The following is an 8,817-nucleotide window of genomic DNA, read 5'->3' as shown; positions in this document are numbered from 1 at the left end:
TTAATATAACCGGCATGTAAATAAAATAAAATAACCGTAGAATATGAAAATTGGTCAAATCCATTATTTGGAGCAAAATTCAGCAATTCTGAGCTCTTCTGACTCTATTAGGAAACTATTTAGTATAAAGAAAGATTATGAAGTAAAAAATAAGATATGTGCATGGAAAATTAATTAAATAATTGAATAATGAATTAACCTGCTCAATATGGCCTTGAGGGAAATAGAAGACAAGTTCTCTTTCCCGTGGAACAGTAACAAGAGGACCAGCACAAGCATACCATAGTTCTCTGTAAAGTGCAGCTTCTGCATCTATACATGATAAATTACCATTATGTCCCTCACCACCACCATTTCCCTTCATCGTTATCTCTGATGACGTCATTCTCATCATAGATCTCTCATCTGAAACACTTTTTCTCAAATTCAATTCAACTTTTCAACGTTTCTTACTCTTCAACGGTTACAGAAAAAAAAAGCAGTAGAAGGAACGAGAGTGGTGAAAAGAACGTGGAATGAATTGAAGTGCGGTTAATGAGTTGAAAGATATTATTGGAGAAGAAGGGTACAGGGAGTTGCCGGTTGAGATGAGATATGAGACCGGGTAGAGCCGGTTGGAAGAAACAAACGGCGTGAAGAGTGGGTAGGTGTTTGTCGAGAAGGGATTGGATTGGGAAGTAACGGCGTGTGTGATGACGGTAGGGAGAAAGGTGTAATGTTTTATTATTGGGAAATGGTACTGTCCTCTTATTAACAAGCAGCACTTTATGGATTGGATGCAATACCCACACGCAGAGAGACAGAGTGTAAGCATTTCACACACATGTATGTTTGCCTTTCAATTTTTTTTACAATAATAACATATAAATTACAGCTCTTTCTAATTATCAAGATTAGTGTATACAGATACTTCGTGTTTGTCGGTGAATATTGTATGATATTACATATTTCATTTTTTAGAATTAAAATGTATTTGTTATGTTCGGTGTACTTTATATTATATTTTTTGTACGTTTATGATAATGTTTAATTTAAGGAGAGATATGTGGTTAATTAATGTGTTGGTGGTGGTTGATTAGGATTATGTGATTTTTTTGTAAAAATTAAATAATGTTAAGGGCAAAACAGGAAATGAAAATTACACAATGAAAGAAAGTTATTTCAAGTTTTGGCTTTATATATAGTATAGATAGATAAAAAAAGATGTTTAGAAGTGTAAATTTGTTGAAGAAACACATACTTTAATAATTGAAACTAATATCTATACATCTATACTTCTATATCTATACTATATATAAAGCCAAAACTTGAAATAACTTCCCTCATGGTGTAATTTTCATTTCCTATATTGCCCTTAACATTATTTAATTTTTACAAAAAAAAACTATATAATCCTAAGCAACTATCACAAATATATCAATTAACCACATATCTCACCTTAAATTAAACATTATCATAAATAAAAAAAATATAATATAAAGTACACCGAACACAACAAATATATTTTAATTCAAAAAGATGAAATATATAAAAATTGAATATGTAGTATCACATAATATTCGCCGGCAAGCACGAAGTGCCTGTACACACTAGTTGTCATAGTGAAAATTTATGTGTAGTCACTATATCATTATTTTTCTTGAAGAGTTAATTATAATCAAATATGAACGATGAACAATAGAGTGACATCGTATTAAACTCATAAATTGTTGGTGTATATTTCTTTTGTTAATAATTTATCCTCTAAATAATTATTCAGAGAAAATTGTATGCATCAATTTACATTGTTATTGTATGATCCAACATTCACATTTAATCATTATTAACCATTCAAAAAACAGTACAAATAAATAATTAATGATATGTTGATTATATATAAATCTTTAAAATGACATTGTATAAATATTTCACTTGTATTTATTTACTATACATCCTCATTTAATTTCTTTATACTACTATTAATCAAGAAGATATTGATATAAAGATGTAAGATACATTGAATCCTAAATAGAACAAAAAATTTAAACTTGGATTAATAGGAGCCAAACCTGGTAAGAGGACATAAATTATTATAATTATTATACTGTACACTAGAAATACAAATCTTATAAAGGTTATAATATAAAGTAGAATGACTTGCATCTACCATTTTTCTAGATTTTTTTTCTTTTGCAGGGCACCACAAAGAATCTGAAATTTGAAATACAGTTGTCCCCCCATTTGTCTCCTTTATCCATTTGTGAATGAGAAAAGGGACATTTCATCGTGCTGGTTGTTCAGAAATGGAATGGAGAAATTTTACAAATTCTATCTTATTCTATATTGTTCTATCGTATTCTTATTCTTATTGTTCTATAAAAATATTTATAAAACAAAACAAAATAATACACATATCATACTTTTATTAACTGGAAGAGATAAATTATATCATTATATAAAAAAATACTTTATTCTCTTCAATAAATTCCTTTCATGCCTCATTTAAGCTCCAATTGGACACACAAGCAATAAACAAATCTTTTTAGAAAAATATTTTGTTAATTTTTTAAACATATTCTCAGTATTTCGCCTTTTGCTATATGTTTACAAAGACTTCATTAGGTGCAAAAATCTTAAAAGAGATTAATTAATATGACTATCAACTTAGAGACGTATTTGATGTACATCAAAATCAATTTTAAAAGCATGAAGTTTGGATTAAAGTATGGCACAATACATTTATTTTACAAAAAAAACTGTTATTACTATACTAAATATAGGTTTTTAGTTTTAATTTTTTTCTATGCCAAATTGCTTCACGACTTCAAACTAAAATTTATTAGGTAGAGTTCTAGCAAAACAAGCATCTTTCAAATTTCTAACATTTTAAGAAAAGTTCATAGCCCACTTTTAGTTTGACCAATCGTCATTAAATTAATTTTCCATTTAATTTACATTACAATCAACATTTAATTTTTAACTTTTTTTTGCGAAAGAATAATTTTTAAATTTTAGATATATTTGACGGGTTTCACTAGTTACATTTTTGAAAATAATCTGGATACAAATATACGGTTTGATGTGTCAAATAATATTAAAAATAAACCATAAGTATTGGCGAGTTGTGATTAAATAGTAAACGTAATATGAATAAATTCATAAAATAAATTAATAAAAAAGATAAAATGTAAAATATAATTTTTAAGAATTAATTTGTGATCTTAGATATTTAGCATGCACTTTGGTAGATATTTATCATGTCATATCCTCAACGAAATCATAAGATCTTTGAACTAGAACTTGAACAAGAACAAGGCATGGGTGTAAGTACATTTGTTATGTTTACAATACCTTGTCTCCTTAAAGAAACAACACATAATGGTTGTCACGTTTGCAGCTCCATGCATTGAATAACCTTCGAAAAATTATTGTGTTACAAATATAAGTTATGTATTATGTAAATAATGTACTAACAGAGTTAAAATGATATTATTAAAATTATAAAGAAAATGAAGGAATGTAAATCTTACACGTAAATTAAGAGACACATATATCAATTCATTTTATAAACTCAGAAATTGGAAATTCCATAAGAATTTGTCCATGATCTTATAAAAGATAATTGCAACTTGGCCGACATGCATATCTACCTACGTACTAAAAGGATGACAAATGTATTAAGACATATCTAAATAGAGTGTATACGTTCTCAGTGTAAAATTTTATGACTATGCTAGAGTTGTAGTTCAACAATGCGTATTTTATATGTATAACAACATTTTTGTGCGCTTTCTGTTTAACTGCAGTAGTATATTGTCCTAATTAACAACGTTTCTAATACATTGTTATATTGAATATATACCACCACACATCACATAAAAAACGCTGTCATATATTGCACACATATAACAACGCATCATACACAAAGCGATGTCATATATGTAATACATAAACAACGTATTTTATAGGCATTATTAACAACGTTTATTCTTGTGTTGTTATATTGCATATTATAACAACGCATTAATAGAAAAACTTTGATGTATTATTCATAAATATTCTCAAACAACATCTTAATACAACAGCGCAACACACACATAGCGCTATTGTATTAAGAATATACAATAGTGCATTCTCTAAAAAGCGTTGTTGTACTAATCCTTTACAACAACATATTCTAGGGCTTCCCTTAATATAATAGCGCATTCTCTAAAAAGCGTTGTTGTACTAATCCTTTACAACAACATATTCTAGGGCTTCCCTTAGAATTTGATGTTGATATGCAGAAATTAATATCTACATATACATTTATTAGCAACATAGATATTTATACATTCTCAAGAGCACAGACACATTAATACATGTCAGAAGTTTGTTTTATTAACATTAATACAATACAAACTACAAATAATGAATATCATGTCAATTATATTTTGACAGAGTACATAATTACTAGTAAAAATTTATGCAAATTACAAAGAAACAAAATTATACAAATTACAAAACAATCAAAATTAAGCTATAATTATACAAAGACTACTTGAATCTACTTTTTCCTTTTCTTTGATTGTTTTTGGCTTGTAAGATCATCCTTGTTTGGAGGAACATATTGTTTCACCCAAAGCCCTTCATCGTGATCATCTCTTATATATAAATCATCATCTGTAGTTGGTCCGCTCTAACGTAACTGATATGTCCAAAAAATGACTATCTTCATCAATATCTTCATATTCTTGGTCATCAATATTATTGACGATTATTTTGTTAGTTAAAAGAACAATGAACCATTTCATATCTGCTGGATCACTAACATAAAATAATTGTTGAGCTTGTGATGCTAGAATAAATGACTCATCTTTATATCCTGACCTATTAAGATTCACCTACATGAACCCTAACTTATTAACTCAAAAACTATTGTTGTTATCAACCCACATACAATAAAAAACCGGCATCCGAAACATTGTCTAATCCAATTTTCATATTTGTTCAATCACCCCAAAGTATGACATGTTCACATATATTGGGTTTACATCTTTTACACTTGACATGTGTAAAGTTTGAGAAACAAGAGTCGCACCACTATTTTGCATTTTACTTTGATCATCTTATTTTTTGTATAAAATGTGAACCCTTAGGTAACCAGTGTAGGATAAGACATGAATACTTGGACCATTGGCTAACCATTTCAATCTTTCAAAAACTGAATATGCATTTATATTCAACTCCTAATCAATGTGATTTTTTAGCCACTTTATGAAACACCGATTATGTTCTTTATAAATCCAATTTTCATTCTTACTAGGGTAAGACTTCCTTAGCATCTCCTTGTGTATTTCAACATTTGGCTCAACCTCTTCGGAATTATGTAAAACATATAAGTGCGCTTACTCCAATTCGGTTCTTGTTATAGTCAATATTTCATTCCCAATGATACCTTCACAAAATGTTTTTTCTTTGCATACCAAAGCTTTGGAATGCCTATGAAATCACCATCGGTAAGGTATCCGGTACAAAAAACAAGAGCTTCTTCAACAACATATCGCTCGACAACACAACCCTTTGGTTTTGATTGGTTCTTCACATACCCTTTCATGTCTTCATATAACGCTCCAAGGGGTACATCCATCTCATATAAGAATGAGCACATAGTTGTGTCTCTCGAACAAGATGAATGCTTAGATGAACCATTATGTCAAAAAAGAAGGTGAGAAATACATTTCAAGCTCACACAAAGTCAAAATAATTTGTCTTTGTAATGCAGGTAATTTCTCAGGGTCAATCAATTTGCTACAAATTGCCTTGAAGAAGAAGCATAACTTAGTTATGGTTCCTCGAACTTTTTTAGGTAGAATTGATCATATTCCAATAGGCAACAAATGTTTCATAAGTACATGACAATCATGAGACTTAAGACCTTTTAACTTGAGGTCTTTCATTGATACAAGGTTCCAGATGTTGGAAGAGTACCCATATGGAACTTTAACACCATGAAGAAATTTACAAAATTCTAGTTTCTCTTTCCTCGACAAAGTAAAAGTTGTTAGAGGTAAAAATGTATGTTTTCCCTTCATTATCGTCCCCAATTATTTTCTTATTCCCACACTAACCCATTCAAAATTTATGTTCAAGTCATCTTTGGTCTTACCAGGGACATTGATTAAGCTACCAAGGAGACTTTCAAATACATTTTTTCAATATGCATAACATCGAAGAAATGTCTTTTACATATAATGAACTCCAGTATGGCAATTCAAATAAGATTGACTTTTTCTTCCACCCATTTGTGATAATTTATTTTGTAAAAGGTTTACCAAAGTTAATATTCAAACCCTTTAGCTTTTGAAATAATTGGTTACCCATCAACGACAAAGGAGCACGATCTTCTTCGTTTTTCCCATCAAATGATTTTCTCCATCATCGATAATGATGATCTGAATGCAAAAATCTATGATGGCCATGGAAGACATTCTTCTTATAGTGTTCCAACTTCATTGAATGAGTATTTTCTGCACATACAGGACATGCAAAATGTCCTTTTGTACTATATCCGGACAAATTACCATAGACATGGAAATCACTAATTGTGTCGAACAATAAAGTCATCAAGTTGAAGTTATCTTCCTTATACGCATCATATACATTTATGTTTGTTTCTCATATTTGCTTCAAGTCTTCAATTAGTGGAGTCAAATATGTCTGTCATTTCCTGGTTATTTAGGTCCATAAATTAACATAGATAACATCACATATTTGCACTTCATGTATAGAGAATGAGGTAGGTTGTATACCACCAACATCACTAGCCATGTACCATGGGAGCAACTTTAGACACTATGTGGGTTAATTCCATTCGTTGACAATGCAAGGCGTAGATTTCTTGATTCTTGACCAAAACTAGGATAGTCATGATCAATTGTTCTCCATTGAGGAGAATCTGCATGATGTCGAAGCTTGCTATCTTTAATCCTTTCTTCATCATGCCATGTCAATTTTTTTGCATCTTTGGCATTGTTAAACATACGCGGGCATCTTGCTTTGATGAGAAAATATCATACAACATTTTTGGAAAATGAGTCTTCCTTCTTATATCGTAATGCATTACATTTAGGACAAAACTTAAAAAAAGCGTACTCATTAAAAAAAAAAGATACAATCATTTTCACAAGCATGTATCCTAGTGTAGTCCATGCCAATGGAGCGTAACATTTGTTTTGCATCATAGGTTCGAGAAGGGAGCACATTATCTTCCAGCAACATATCCTTCAGAAGTGCAAGCAAGCCAGTGAAACTCTTATCAGTCCATCCATTAATAGATTTCAACTTATACAACCTTGACACCGCTACTAATCTTGTGAATTTAGTACAACCATCATATAATGGTTTCTCAATATCACTTATCAATCGCTGAAACATGAACATCTCATGGCAATCCTGAAGATCCTCTTCAACAACATTTGCCGTTTCCTCGAAACTATTTTCTTTATATGTATTTGTGTAGTTTTCTTTTATATGCATCTCATCATCATAGTCCATAACGCCCCTCTTCTCACCATGTCTTGTCCAACATGTGTAACTTTGATCAATACTATGACACACTAAATGAACTTTTAACTCATTTGGAGTAATTCGGTTTGAGTAACAACATCTTAAGCAAGGACACACAATTCTACCAGGGTTTTCAGCATTCTCAATTGCAAAGCTAACAAATGATTCATTCCTTCCTCATACTCATCCATTTTCAATCCATTTTCTATTAACAAGAAAAATATAATGAGCATAAATCCCTAAAGCTTGGAGTTAAACTCACCAAGCAGAGAAAATACATTATTATGTAATTCAAATGAAAGAGGTCGGAAACCCCGACTCAATATAAGCTAAATGAGTGAAATCATTTTTACTCATTTATAAGGAAAATATTTATAACTAATACAAGCTAAATATAATTTAATTAAAAAGGTAAATAATTATAAGAAAAATTCACTATCCATTCGATGTTGAATGCGTGAATGATGATTTTGAGGTTAAACGAGTGAGGATTTTCGAAATCAGTGTTGAATGATTTTTGTGTTCAATGAGTGAATGAATTTCAAAATTCGGTGTCAAATGATGATGAGGTTGAATAATTTTTAAGGTCGATTTTGAGAGTAAATGAGTTTCGCTGCTGAGTAAATGAGTGTTGGAATTGCTGAATGTGTGAGAATGCAAGACCATTTTAATTTTTTAGGGTCTGATAGTATCTTCAACAATGCATAATGAAGATAACGCTGCCCATTATACCTAATCAATAATGCCACCTACAAATAGAGATATGGAAGAACTCCCCATTCAAATATAATGAAGGTAAGTATTCCGCAATGCAGCCCGAAGGAAACATTGTGGAAGATATATTAATTTTTTAATGAAATTCAAATTAATAATGACATTATGACATGCGATTAATGACAATTAATTAAATATATATAAAAATTAACAAAGACAATAAATAACATTCAAACAATATACGAAATGAGAAATAGTTTGTATAAAGGAAATAGTGACAATAAGTTTAAAATGATAGTGTATCTTGTGCTTAATTGTGGATCATATCGACAACGCTTTTTCCAAAATGTGTTGCTGTATAGGTAAAAGAAAATAGTATGAGAGGTAAGTATTCAACAACGCTCTTTTATATTTGTATTGTTGAAGTCAACATAATCAATAGCGCATGGATAAAAAAAATGTTGTTGTATATGTATAACAACAACGCATTTATAAAAAAATGTTGTTGAAGACCATTTTTTCTAATTCTACACAGTTAAGCACACAATAGAAAATAACTTGAATGCATACAAAAAT

The sequence above is a fragment of the Lupinus angustifolius genome, chromosome LG15 (genome assembly GCF_001865875.1).
Source record: "Lupinus angustifolius cultivar Tanjil chromosome LG15, LupAngTanjil_v1.0, whole genome shotgun sequence".
In the NCBI taxonomy this organism is placed as follows: Eukaryota; Viridiplantae; Streptophyta; class Magnoliopsida; order Fabales; family Fabaceae; genus Lupinus; species Lupinus angustifolius.
Note: the sequence above shows the minus strand (reverse complement) of the source record.